The sequence below is a fragment of the Citrus clementina genome, unplaced genomic scaffold, assembly GCF_000493195.1.
Source record: "Citrus clementina cultivar Clemenules unplaced genomic scaffold, Citrus_clementina_v1.0 scaffold_5, whole genome shotgun sequence".
NCBI lineage: Eukaryota > Viridiplantae > Streptophyta > Magnoliopsida > Sapindales > Rutaceae > Citrus > Citrus x clementina.
The window spans coordinates 5,948,560-5,964,402 of record NW_006262201.1 but is presented as its reverse complement, the minus strand read 5'-3'; the positions used below and the strand labels follow the sequence as shown (position 1 = coordinate 5,964,402).

General features: G+C 28.3%; 1 long non-coding RNA gene and 1 pseudogene across 1 annotated transcript; both read left to right on the top strand.

Moving 5' to 3' along the window:
* The first annotated feature begins 3,170 nt into the window (after positions 1-3,170).
* LOC112098562 lies at positions 3,171-6,740 on the top strand. The gene is made up of 3 exons (XR_002905671.1): positions 3,171-3,326; positions 3,824-6,099; positions 6,373-6,740. It is a non-coding gene; the product is annotated as an uncharacterized LOC112098562 (long non-coding RNA).
* Positions 6,741-15,484: 8,744 nt separating this feature from the next.
* The window catches only part of LOC18042258, a 6,599-nt pseudogene continuing 6,240 nt past the window's right edge, over positions 15,485-15,843 (top strand).

Below are 15,843 nucleotides of genomic sequence, written 5' to 3'. Positions count from 1 at the left end.
GGTGGATTGACGTTGTTTTTGATCTTGGAGAAATGAAGTAATTGGGCCGCATCACTCCATCAGCTTTATTGTACTAAATGGTGGGACCTATGTTGACTATCAATCAATTTCTATACTTAGAAGTTGGAGAGACAAACGAATGAACAAATTAAATTTTAATCGGATCGTAAAAGAATTAAGTTAAATTTTGATGAATTCTTCGTTTATTAAATGAAACATAATCTCAAGATTCGGACTCTATTAGTTAATAATTCGTTTAATTCATTTGCTGTACAAAATTAAATGAATTGAATTAGGATTCATCTATGGTTTGTTTAATTCGTTTATGCAAAATTAATAACAAATTAATTGAATCTGGATTTATTTATAAAAATAATAATCAATAAACAAAAATAGAAAATAGAAAAAAACACAAGATTATTTGTTTATAAAAATAATAATCAATAAACATAAATAAAAAAATAAAAAAACCCAAAATTAACATCCTACAAAATATAAATAAAGAGAAACAAATAAATAAATTAATGACCTCAAGCCCATATTTGATTTGTTTATTTAACAAATCGAATATAATTCAATTATTTATTAAACGAATTAATTTTTCTATACCTAAATCCAATTTATTTGAATCAAACCAAACGAACAAATCATGAACCAAATTTTCACCCCTTCGTACAAGCATTGTGGTTTAATGATTATAAGTTTGTGTAAAATATTGGGTGAAAAATGTGTGGCTGCTGAATTCATAAGTAAATGGATATGATTCTCACATGATTTGAATTTTTTTAGCTTTTAAAAATATTATTATCAATTTTTATAAAAATATTATTATTAATTTCTTTTTTTATTTATCAACAATTTTCTGTTTTTTTATTATTTATTAACAATACTTATTACTTAAATTTTTATTAGTAATCAGGAGAGAATTCTTCATTCAATAATTAGTGTTAGCATACATGCATCTATAATGTTGATTTTGATAATAACAAACAAGATTAAGTATGATTAAGTTTTCAAAAGCTCAAATTATTTTAAATAAATCATTATTTTCATAATATAAAGGTTTTATACTTAATGGAAAAATGATTTTATGAAATTGGTTGTTTTCAATTAATGGTCTAAATTGAAAAAGTTTTGAAACTCTGGATATGGACTTATTTGTAAAGTTTTATGATAATTTAGGCCATAATATAATTATAGAAAGTTTTGGGACAAAACTATAATTTTAAAAATCATTTCACTGTGGCGATTACTATAGCAAACGGCTAATCGTTTACTGAAAACGGCTAACCGATAATTTCCAGAAAGCATGTTCTGCATAGTATTGTTAAAATGATAATTCTGGAACATAACGGTGAACCGTTTACTGAAAACGGTTAACCGATTATTTTCAAATTGCTAACCTTGAACCGTTTAGTAAGAACGGTTAAACCAAATTTGTTTTGCAGGTCTCTGAAATTTAACGGCGAAAGGGTAATCCTAAACGGTAAACCGTTTATTTGAAAATTGGTCCAACGGTAACTTTGACAGGCCTAAATGGTTAACCGTTAATGGTTAACGGCGAACCGTTTTCGAGCAGACAGTCTATAACGGCTAGTTTTTCAGCTCCAACTATAAATAAGATCAATCCAATTCAAACAAGAATAATTCCAACGATCATGATTGAGCAAAATATTGAGAATACAACTTTCATTGAACTTTAAATCCTTGTATTCATATCATTCATTCACACATTGAGCTTTCATTTGTGATCAAACACATTGTGTGATAGAAATTCATTTGTAATCCTTTTTGTAAAATCAAGTTAAAAAATTGTAAGTGTTGGGATACACTTGGGTTAAGAGATTGTGGATAATCTCTTGTTGTGAAAGTCCATTGATACCTTGGAAGTCAATTGTAAGCATTTGAAGTCTTGGAGGCTTGTTTAGTGAAATCCTCAAGCCCGGTGAGCTTGGAGGCGTGGACGTAGGCAGGGATTGCCGAACCACGTAAAAATCATTGTGTTTGTTTTCTCTTCCCTTAATCTTTTTATTGTGTTTGATTGATTTATTTGTTATTGCTTTAAATCCGTCTTAGATTTGCATTGAGTTTTGTTTTAAAATTAAATAATTTTTAATATCCCAATTCACCCCTCTCTTGGGTTGCATACTTGTATTTTAATTAGTCCATATTTTTTGGTAAATTTTGGATCACACCTCTAGCGACTATTTTAAAATTATTTCCTTTACTTTTGAAAACTTTAAATTATCTCAATATTTAATTAAAAGATAGGAGAAAATTGTTGTGTAACGGTGGTACTGTGCTACCATTGCACCAAACCGTTGGATCTCAATAAATTCACCAATTCAAGTGGATCCAACGGCTGGATGAAATGGTAGCACGGTACCATCGTTGCATCGTAGCTGGACCCAAAAGATAAGGAAAATTGATGAATATTTTTAGTATCGATAACAAAACGAAGAATAAATTAAAATTTTTAAAAATAAGATAGAAAATTTAAGGTAAAAGCTCGTTTAGTCCCTATATTTTGAAGTTAGTATCCGTTTAATCCCTATATTTTTAAAAATACCCCAAATCATCCCTACCATTAAATTATTAATACTCTTGCCATTATTTTTTGTTCCTTTTAACTTATTTTTATAATATTACCTTATTATAATAATTTTTTTAGACATTATTGAAAAGAAAAAAAATAAATTACCAGTTTAACACCAAAAAATAAAAATATAAAAAAATATATTAATTTTTGTGGAATACTCTCTTGAGTTAAAATATTAATTTTTCTAAAAAAATTGATAACGTAATTTTTTATAATATTAACTTTTAAGACATACGTGAGCTTCCACAAAAATTACTGTATACCATTTTTATTTTTATTTTATTTTTGAGTTTAATTTGATAATTTAATTTTTTATTAATATAAAAAAATTATTATAAGAATGTAATATTATAAAAGCAAGTTAAAAAGAATAAAAAATAATGGTATGAGTGTCAATATTTAGTAGTATAAATATTTTGAAGTATTTTAAAAAATATAAAAATTAAATAGACACTAACCTAATAATATAAGGACTAAATAAATTTTTATCCAAAATTTAATGATAGGTAAGGGAGTAGTCCGAGATTTATCATTATTCTTTTTTCCTTAACAAATCATAGTGCTGTCTACTTTTGACTTTGGCCTGCCAACAGTCTCCCTTTTGGTAATTAGCCATGGTTCTATTGTCTAGATCTGGAGTTGCTATTTCAATTTTGAATCTGAATGATCATCGTACACGATTATCACAAGCTTGAGTTCAAGCGTTTCTCTGCAATTCCTGACTTTGGTAAGGTGATTTCTCTTTAAATTCTTTTGAGTTTATGAGTTTGATTTATTGATTTTAATGCTAACTTGGGAACTATTTTGTTACGAAATTAGAAGTTAACGTTAGATTGTTACATGATGAATTGTAGATAATATGTTCAGTAGTTTATTAGTTTTAATTTGATAGAGTCTCTTTTTTAATTTTAGATATTTCTATAACTGATGGATTCGATTGGGCAGAGTTTAATTAATAACTATATATTTAGCTTCCAAAATTATCGACCATCATTAAGGATCTCGAATTTTGATAACAGAATGATGAATATTCTGAAATTTTGAATGATTTTTGTAGATGTGTGTATGAATGCCAATGAATGATTTGTGAATACCAATGAAGGATTTCGGGATTTTTAGGGGTTTTTAAAGATGTGTAATAATGTAGGCAAATAGACTGTATTTCTCAATATTAAATATAATCCTTGGTCATTTAATGGTGAATTAATAATAACAGAATGCTAGCTGCAGGGAAAAGGAGAAATGAACATCAACCTCTTACTATTTTCTGAGAGGTTCAAAAGGGTATTGGCAGGTGAAGAAGGATTGTTACGAGATTCAACAAAGCCATGTTTTCAGAACATTCTATCCGAGGTTGAAACTATTACTGCTTTGCTGAGGAACTATGAAGGCAACATGACTTGGATTCTAATTCAACTCTTAACCGAAGAAGATGTTAATAGACCGGACCCTTCGGTCACGCTGCCATTGAATCTGAGAAAGCCATTGACACATTCTTTATCAGCATCATGCAACAAAATAGTGAAAGCGGCAGTTCTTCTAATGACTTGTGCAATGCTCTTGAAGGACTACAAAGTAAAATCATTGATATTACAAATAGGATGCAGCAAATTCCATCTAACTAGGAAAATATTAGTGTCGGTAAAGAAAGGGACAAGTGCATTCAGACTTGTCAAGTAAGTAATATATAGAGGGTTTGAGAAAGGAGAGATGGAGCAGTTGTTAGACCTATTGATAGAAGGACAACCTCAGCTTTCAGCAGTTGTGATTCTTGATAGTAGTGGTTTCGATAAGACTGTTTTTGCTGCAGAGACTTACAATAATAATCATGTCAAGTTTTATTTTGATTGTCATGCTTGGGTTAGGGTGTCTACAGTCTACCATTTCAACAAGATATTGGATCATAATGATGTCTGTGATGCCTACATCTAGTCGTTGATGATGTCTATCACAGTATAAGTTATTCCAGATTATCAGAATGGAAGTAGAGTATTGATAATAGTTACTGATGTTGACATCCTTACCTTGTTCGAATTGGAAAACGGAGAGAAGATTGCGCTTGATTTGTTGCCTAATGGAGGACCATTAATCAGAATAAAGTGCAGAAAATTGCTAGTTTTTTATCCTATACTATGGAAGCAAGTCATTAGAAACACATAAGATGGAAATAGTGCATTGACCATCTGGGCTTCTGATTTTTCTGCTTGGAGTTATCTGCATACTTGAAATTGTGCTATTTTTATCTGTCTGTCTTCCATGCATGCTTAGAGATATCCACCAGGCAATTGTATCAGTCGTGAATAGCTGAAGGTTTCATAACTCTTAACAGAGAGGAAACTGTCTGAGGATTACTTGAAAGAACTAATCAGGAGAAGCTTAATTAAGAGAAGAGTTGGAGGCACAATTAAAGCTTGCACTGTTTCCAGTAATTCATGGGCAGTATAAATGGATCCTACACATATCATGGAATTTGCCTGGCACTTGAGGTAGATCTAGAAGAGAAATCATGGAAGACTATTAAGCAGTTCTCCATTTACAGAAATCCAACTCTGTTTGTTTCTTAGAGTACTCATGACATGCACATCCATTATTTCTTGTACACCACCTTAGAAAGCGACCATCTTGCCTATATAGATTGCCAAAACATTTGTAAAATGTTCAAACTCCTCAGGGTTATTGAACATAGGCTCTCTAGTTCTTGACCAATTTCCATCTAGAATAGAAAATTTATTCCTTTTGAGATATTTGAAGCTGAATATCCCTTCCCTCAAAAGCCTTCCTTCATCCATAAGCACCCTTCTAAACCTTTATACACTATATATGACATCAAGCTAGCTACATAGATCATACAGTGTAGGACATTTGGAAGATGCAAACTCATGCATCTAAATTTTGGTCACATCACTCTGCCTGCACCTCCAGAAAATCACTACTGCTCTCTAAAAAATCTCATTTCTTAATAGCCTTTCACCCTAGTAGTTCTACACCAGATATATTGAGAAGACTACCAAATGTTCAAACTCTTAGAATATATTGAGATTTGAGTTATTTTCAATCTAGCTTGTCCAAAAGCCTATGTGAGCTACTGAAACTAGAATGCTTGAAGTTGGTGAATGATAGCAAGATGTGGAGCTCTCACAAATGGTCTTATCCAAATACAAATTTCCTCCAAGTCTGACACAACTGAGTTTAACAAATGCTGAACTCAAATATGATCCCTTGCCAGCACTGGAAAAGCTTCCACATCTTCGAGTGTTGAAACTGAAGCAGAGTTTGTATTCAGGAAGAAAGCTGGCTTGCGCTGGCTTTGGTGGATTTCTACAACTCAAGATTTTGCGCCCGAAATCAATGTTTTGGGTAGAAGAGTGGACAATGAGGGCAGGAGCCATGCCATAACTCGAAAGGTTATCTATCAACTTGAGAAGGCTTCCTGAGTGCGAATTGGAGTGGCGTTATTATATCCGTATATATCCTTACGGAATCTGATGGATTAAATGGGGGTGAGTTTTACTCTTATATGATAGATACCAATTTGGTATGCATTTTTCAATTTCCTCAGTTGATTCATATACGTGTATATATAGTAAAACCTTCACAGGGTCATAAAAAATGGCAGTCTAATTGTGGTTGCTTCTATTGTCAAAATTATGCCTCAACATAGACTCAACACAAGTAGAAAATCAGAGATACGAAGAAAAGATCCTTTTATGTACTAATAATAACTGAAAAAGCAGATTTTAATTTATGCTTTTTCTTTCCTTTCACTTGTATAGGTAATAACAGAGGGGAAAGCATAGTAACTGCAGCATGGCTCTCAGTTTCAACTGTAATTTGGCATTGATCCATTCAGTACTCATCGTTTCAGCAGTCTTTTAGGAATATTGTCTTGAATTAGATTCGCCACAAGTGATACCAAATGCCATGATTCAGTTATAGGGTCTCCCTTCATAGTTTTTGCATTTGCTGGTATGTAATTTATGCTGTTTCAATAATTGTTGTGTGCTTAGAACTCTCAGTTAAGTTTTCTTCAAGGGACTGCGAGAGTCGCCACTTGAGCTCTAAAGCTCATATCTGTTGTTATCCTTTGTTTTATTTTTCATTCAAAATACTTCGCTGACATTGAATCAAAGATTTTCCACTTGCACTCAAACAATCTCAGCTTCAAATTTTATATTCTTTCGTAATAGCGGAAAAAATTTTATATGGGGAGTTTGATTAAACATGTGATATGCTAGAAGGAATTCGTTGTGTTGCGAGAAAAATTTTGGAGTCTTTTAAGTAATTGAGGATGCGTTTGGGAATGAGGTTTGTAACTTTTAAGTTGCATCTGTTGTGAAGTAAAAGTTATACAGCTATGAAATAGAATTGAGAAAAAATAATTGTTGAGCTGCCAAAATTCAGTTGCAAAGTGTTACCAAACACTTCACAAGTTGGGTTTTGTTAGTTCAGTTGCCACACATCACTCCCAATGGCGCCCTAAGAATGTAACTTGACCATGAAGAATATAAGTTATTAGAAGATTCATTATTGCCAAAGTTGTTCCCTTTAGAGATTGATTATGCATCTCATTTTCATTAAGATAAATAGACTATTCCTAATTACACGAATTAATAATAATTATTTGCGTTATCTTGAACCGGTTATTGTTAATTTGATTAACGAATTATTATTTAATTTTGATTAATGACTCAAAATTTATGTGAAAATTTTAAGTCAATATTTTAACATGAAATAACCCATGCACCCTACTTATATTTCAAATCAATAGTTTATTTTAAATTTCTCTAGTATCAATTAATAATTATAATAGATAAAGGAGAAAAATTTGTGCACAAATCGCTTACCACCTCAGCATTTGGCACATAATTGAGTCTCGCAACAATTTTTTCATTATTAAATTTTGAGTAATGATACAACCACAAACTCTTGTACAAATTTATTTTGTACAAACTGATCTAACATGATAAGATTGGTTGAATTAAATATCACTTGACCCACATGATTTGTTTTTATTAATTTATATTTTCATTCAACCAATAAATTAATGTTACGTCAGTTTGTACAAAATAAATTTGTACAAGAGTTTGTGGCTGTATCATTACTCTTAAATTGTAGGACAAGAATATAGTGCCCGGTTGAATCCTAAGCCTAAATTTTAGTGGGTCTTAAGGTGGGACAAACTTTTTGTCCCATAAAAAGATCACCCACTGCTCATTTGTTCAATTGTTCTACCAAATAAGCAAACATCAATGATTACATTCATATAAAATAACTAAATGAATTGGTTAATAAGAATTACAATAGAATTTTAATAAATTAATACTCGATAAATTATCTCAATTAAATAATAATTTTTTAAATTAGAGATATTATGGTAAATTAATAAATTTATAAGATAATATTTTTTAAAAGAAATTTCTATTCCTCTATAGGACTCACTTAGTTAATAATGACCTGATACAAACCTAAATCCAATGGTATGTCCATGCGGCTTTTGTGAAAACCTAACTTTTTGTAACGCAAAATGCAATATCAGTTGGTATTGCTATTTCATAACAAGAAATTATTCAATTTCAATATCTCTTTGAGGGCTTCTTTTTACAACTAGGTTTTATAGCAAAACTATAATCTTTAACATGATATATATATATATATATATATGAGTAAGACTATTTGATCTATAACAGTACTCTTCACACGCATGTTTCTGTAATTTTTTTATTACTCTAATAACCTTAAGTGAAATTACTCAAAAGTAAAAATGACAAAATGATTTAAAATTATATACACCCAACCTATCACGATTCATAAATCTACTTATTTTCTTTTCATAAATTTTTATTCAAAGTAAGTGAGAAAGTTTCATTGTATTAAACTTGCTAATTAATCTATTCAAAATATAATTATTGTGTTTCCATTATTAGTCGCTGATAATTAGTGTCCCTAAGTGTGCATTTGGTGTAAAGATACAGATGCAAGAGGAAAGGCCATGCAAATAGAGTTCTTTCATCCTTTCATGCTTTTAAAGTTGCAAAATTTAGACATGGTTTAATAAAGAATGAATTTTCACTACCTCAGTAGTTATATCACTCTTGTTTCTTGTTCATAACTTACCATTTTTGTAGCTTTCTTTCTTCTCTTCAATCATATGAAAGAGTTTATATGGCCAATTTCAATTCTCACTTTTCGTCAACAGTAATTTGTTTCAATGGCATAAAGGGGAAAAAAAAAAATCTTCATGCATAGGTTTTAGAAGAAAGAAGAAATATGGATAAAGAAGAAAATTGGAATTACATTTAGGATTTAATGGGTCTTAAAAGAAAAAAAGTGATTTTTAAAATTTAATAATGGGTATATTGAAAAATTGAGTATAGAGAGTATTTTTATGGGTTCAAATAATTTAACTTTAACCTTCATAATATCAATGTAATGTGGTTAATTAATATTCAAATATAAGAAATCAATACCATATCAAGGTAAATCAATATTATCAATGGATCATATTTTCCAAATATATGGAATATTTTCATACTTTATTAATTTATTGATTACTTAATACTCGCTAAATTAATATATTTATCATGATCTCAAGCGTATTAAGAGTGCGTTTGGTATTATTTTTAAGATGATATTTTTACACTTATTTTATAGAATAAATATAATTAGTTTTTGATGAACTTGAAAGCATGTTTGGCAGCTCATCTTAATCGTAATTTTTTTAAAAATATGTTTAATAATTTGTCTGAAATAATATTAGTTTATAGTTGAAAATAAAATAAAAAAAACTTAACTAATTGGTGTAAATAATGATTTTTTTTTCTTTTTTACACATAGTGGGACTACTTAGTTTGACTACAAATAAAAAAGTATTGGTTAGACCTTTTCTTCAGACGCCGCCACATGGGGCGAACTAGAAATTATTGGTTAGAAAGCGTCATATATTGGTTCTTCATTTATTTTGTTTTTTGTTTATGCCTTAACCTTGAAAAATAGGTGGGTTCGGTTCCTGTAAAATGAAGCGGGGATGGTAGCGTCACATTTAACTCGCATAAATTTATTTTGTATAAATTAATTTAGTATTAATTTATTAGTTAAATAAAATTATAACATAATAAAAATAAATTATATAAGAAAATAAATATTTAATCTAATCAATTTAATCATGTTATATTAATTTAGATATAATAATTAATTTATGAATTTATAAGTTTACTATTACTCAAAATAAAAGCACTATTGTTCCATGTGCCACCACCAAAGAAGTTTTACTTTAAAAAAGACGTAAAACAACTTGCCAAAAATCATACTAAACACCCCCTAATTTTATTGATGATTAGCCCTATCACCTCATCAAACTAGTCCTGTACAATTTTTTTTCTCAATAAACCTATATGTTTATACATTTCTAATGATTTTTCTTACCCACCTCATGTGTAACGAGTTTATTGCTTGTATGCATCACCAATTTTAATTAGAAACTTAACCATTAAACATGAACATATCCCATGAACCTTGAAATAAATTTTTTAATACTTGAAACTTAAAGTAAAACTAAAGAAATGAAACTTCGAGCATTAAACTTGAAACCACCATCATTCAATATGAAATTAGTGCTTTGAAACGTTAACTTGAAATTGTATCATTAAATATAAAACCATGAAACAAATGTTAACATAAAACTCTAAACCATTAACATGAAACTATTAATTATTGTTTAACACATGAAAATAATGCTCGTATAAGATAAGACCATTAATTTAAAAATTTAATCATTAAGTCTGAATTCTCTGAACATTACATGAAACCATTAACCTGAAAGTTCTACCATTAAATATGAAATTGATGCTAATATGAAACTTAGGACCATTAACTTAAAATTGCAATCACTAAACTTGAAATTATTGAGCACTAAGGTTGTGTTTACTTGCTGGAGTGGGAGTGAGGAGTGTGGATTCCTTCCACTCCAGTATTTACTTTCTCAAAATAGGAAGGGATTGGGAATCCTACTCCGTGGGCCCCACCCATTTTTAGAGTGGGGAGTGAGAGTGGGACTCCCATTGGGGGAGGTGGGAGTGGGAATCCACTCCCACCTCTCCCTTTTTTACCCTTTTATTTTTAATTTAATTTAATTTAATATATTATAATTAATAAAATAAAATAAAAATATTATATTTATTTGAATAATAATATTATATTTAACTAAATAATAATTTGCATTGATTCTAAGTTAAAATTATTTTAAAATAATATTATTATATTAATAGAGAGTTAATAAATATAATATTATTATATTTATTTTAAAAATAATAGTACTATATTTATTTAATATTAATAATAATAAATAGTTTATTCTAAGAAAATATTAATTTTGTACTAAATAATATTATATTATTATTTTATATAATAATAAATTTAATATAATTATATTAAATAAAATAAAATAAGGTTTCATTTTATATTAAAATTAATAATTTATTGTTCATAATTAAGAATATTAATAATTATAATAAATTTACAAATATAATAAAATAAATATTATTCATTAAATATATTTTTTATTAGTTTTGTAATTAAAAACTATAATTCTTTAAATAAGGATAAAATTATAATTTGAAACTATTTACTCCCAATCCAAGACAAAGTAAACACATAAATTGGATTCTGATCTCTATTCCATGCTTCCATTCCAGTGTAAGTAAACAACCTACTCTCACTCCTACTCCACACTCCCAATCCTAAGATTCCCACTCCTCAGGATTCCCAATTCAATCCAAAAAGTAAACGCAGCCTAAATGAAACTATTACTGTTGAACATGAAAACTTTGACATGACACTTCTGATAGCATAAAATTTAGGACCATTAACTTAATATTGTAGTTATTAAAACTTGAAATCAATGAGCGTTACATGAACTAATTAATATTGAACCAGAAAACTCTATTATTAAGCATGAAATTAATGCTAATATGAAACCTAGGTCCATTGACTTAAAATTGTAATCAGTAAACTTAGAATAATTAAGCACTACATGAAATGTTATTATTGAACTTGAAAATTTTATCATCAAATATGAAACTAGTGATAACAGGAAGCCTAAGACCATTAATTTAAAATTGTAATCATTAAGCCCGGAACTACTTAGTATTTAATGCATATGTGAAACCTATTACCAAGGTCCATAAACTAAAATCATTAGCAATAAATTTATACCCAGTGTCATTAAACAAGAAAACAATGTTACTTAACCAAAGTTGGTTGGTGTGAGTGGTTTGACACTCTCACTCCTTAAGAGAGATCAGGGGTTCAAGGTCCCCTCTCGCATGAAGTCACCACTTTAACCAGCACTTTACTCCTTACGGGCCAACCCGGTACGAGCGGAAATTAGTCTGGATTGTGGTACGGACTTAAATGTCGCTCCCATAATTAGGGCTCATTCAGGACCATCTCGTGGTTCAGACAAAAAAAAAAAAAAAAGAGAGAAAACAATGTTACTTTAAACATTTGACTAAAATGGTTAACTATTAATATGAAACCTCAAATCATTAAATCAGAAGTCATTTAATGCGCATTTGGAACCTGGTCATTAAACTTGAACTAATATCATTAAATATGAAACCTATGTTAACTTGAAACTTTTAACGTTAACTTGTAAATTGTAATTGTTATAGTTAAACCTAAAATCGTTAAGCAATAACTTGAAATCGTTTAGTTAGCACCTAAAAATTTAGTATAGATAAAATGAAATGACGAGCATTAAATTTGAGATTAATTTTCATTCACATATACATTTTTTTATTAATTATTTATATAATAATTTTATATGATTATTTTATTATTTTGAAGCACAACCGGCTACAAAAACCGATTGTTGCCCATGTTCTTTTTTTTTTTTATTTCTTTAACAAATAAATGGATGTCATTTTCAGGACACCCGATCTATATATATGATACAGGCATGTATCGATGTACTAGGGATGGCAAAACAAATAACGATTTGAATTCAAATTGAATTGGGTCAAAACTACACTAAATCGGACTCGTTCTTTTAATAAATGAATTGAAATCTTAGGATTTGAATTCGATTTATTTATTTAATGAATGTTTGGTTCGATTTGTTTAATTCATTTAATAGAATTAACAAATGAATCAAAATGAATCTGTATCAGTTTATTATTCGTTTATCCTATATTAAATCCATGATAAATTGAATTGAATATGAATTATTTAAAACAATATAATTAATAAATAAAAATTAAGCAAAATAAAATATAAAAAACTTCAAATACAAAATACAAACTTATTATCATTTATAATTACTATCCTTCAAACTTTAAATTTTTTTGATACATATTTAAAAATAAATAAATAATTTAGTTAAATGAATAATAAATGAATTGATCTATTTGATTCGTTTATGATCATTTATTAAGCAAATCCTCAATAAATAACGAATTAATATATTTAAACTTAGGATTCGATTTATTTAATATACTAATCGAATCAAATTCATCAATTTATTAAATGAATAAATTTTTTTAAATTTAAACTCACTTAATTCACATTAAATCGAATCAAATAAATGAATTCTTACCTACATTCTAAATAAGAAAGCCGTGAGAAAAGCGTAACTCATTTGGCATATTTCACTTGGCTGCTTTCGATTTTAGTTTAATTGCTTTGTCCTTGTCCTTGAATACATCATATGTAACCCATTTTTATTTATTTATTTATTTTTCAAATTTGTCTAATGAATCAAACTTTCCTCATTCACGATGTTATTTTAATAATAGAAAAGATGCTGGCCGTCCAAAAGCAATGTTGTCGTCTTTTCATATGTCTTCTGGATTCCTAGTCTTCTTGATCAATAAATTAAGCAATCTTGTCGCTAAAAACCAACTCGTCAAAACCGACAAAGTTTTGTTTTTCATTTCCTTGATTTGACATCAATCTTTTCAACCTATAATTTATTTAATTTTGGGTTGCGTTGGTTATCATTTCAATTAAAAATAAATAAAACTTAAGTTATATTTAATGAAACCTATGACTAAATAAACTTCATTCAGTAATCTATTTAATTTTACTATTCTATTACTTATTTTTATATTGTAAAGTTTAATTATAAATTGCAATAAATATATCTTAAAAAAAATCGTTAAAAAAATTAGAGATTGACTCAACGTTAATAAAAATAACGGTGAGACGAGTCTGTTTTCTGAGTTTATAATATTTTTCCATTTACATAGCAAAACAAGTTTAGTTTACAATTATTTTTTCAGTGTTCCGATAGATTTTTTGTCTAATTAATGATTATTCCTTCTAAACTAAATTACATTTAGAGGATACTATTATATAGGAATAGAACTCTCTCTCTCTCTCTCTCTCTCTCTCTCTCTCTCTCTCTCTCTCTCTTCTTTTAGGTATCATTTATTTTTTGTTTGAAATATGAAGGTATCTTAATTTGGCTGAAGTCTGAATAAGTTTATATATATATATGTAAATGAAATGTTTGTTTTTATTCATTCAATATTTGAATATAAGTGGTCAATTTTTTTTTTTAAAGAAAATATATGAAATATGATATTTTGAGATATATAACCTCATAAATATTAACAATACTTATATTTATTTGTCAAACACATGAAAGTTATTATTTGTCAAATACATGAAATTTATAAATAAATTATTTGATTAGTTAAAAAATTGATAAAAGCATGAAAACAAAAAATATATCTAACATATGTATTTTTTGACATTAATATATGATACTTGTAATGTTATTTTTAGTGTATTATATGATATTTATTCTTTTTAATTATGTATGTCAACCAAGAATTGTTTAATCATTTGAATTAAAATCAATATATTAAATAAAATTCAAAATCTATTAGAAAATTTGTAATTATATATATAAAAAAAAGTAATGGATGTATTATAAAACATACTCAACTAAGGTCTAGTTATGTTTAAAATTCTCATTCTTAATAAAAAAAAATTGATAGTTGAATACACACAAAACAAAGAAAATAGACAAATAATAAAATAATAAAAGGATAATTTATATAGTGGGAAATAAATGTATTTAATAGGGGTTATAAATGAGAGAGAATATTAAAGTTCTATTAAGATGTTTTGCCATTCAAATACAAATCAAAATCTTTAACTTTTTTCATTCAGACTTAAACATTATATAATTAGACATGTATGAAAATAGTTAAAATTCATATTTCAGCCAAAAAATAAACAACCCCTTAGGTTGCATTTGGTATCATTTTTCAAATGTTGTGTTTGTATTTGTTTCTAGTGAATATGAAAATGTGTGTATAGCCTGTTTTATTATAGTGTTTAAAAATGAAATTGATAAAAATGTATTTAGTAATTTGTTAAAAAAATTATATTTAGGACTCATATTTTTTTCATTTATTCCTTTCTACATTATTATGGATATTATCATGATTGATTGAAATAAAAACTTAACAATGAGCGCAAGAGACATCTATGATTTTTGTTTCATCAAATACAAGAACCTGCTAGAAAAGTGCTTTGTGAAACATCTTTTTCATTTTATTATATTTTGAAAACAGAAAATGACTTGGCAAAAACAATGCCGAATAGCCCCTTTAGATCTCTTTGTTTGTCAAATCAAATTAAAAAATTTAGCTTAATTATAAATAAAATGAAAGAAAATTTATTTTGATTGACAAATTCAAAACTGAATATTGACCAATCATTTAACAAAGAGAAAAGAAAAAAGAAAAAAGAAAAACGAAAAGACGATCTTTGTCCTAACAATCACCCCTTAATTGGGTTGAGGGTCCTTGTCCTAATTGGATTATCATACAGCTTATATATTTAATAGATCCAATTTCTTTCTGAGGAAGTACTGTGATGGACACTCATCTTCCTTTCACAACTACTGTTGTTATTACTGCCTTTTTCACTTTCTTGTTGCTTGTTTATTCTCTATTATGGTTATCAAGAAGGCACAGAAACTCAACCGACAAGAAGACGGTGCCGGAGCCTGGTGGTGCATGGCCTTTGATTGGTCACCTCCATCTCTTAGGAGGCCAAAAACCAGCTGCACATGTAACCTTGGGAAGCATTGCCGACAAGCATGGTCCGATCTTCATGATCAAGCTGGGTATGCATAGAGCTTTGATTGTTAGCAACTGGGAGATTGCTAAAGAGTGCTTCACTACAAATGATAAAGTCTTTTGCAACCGCATAAAAGCTCTAGCACCAGAGAT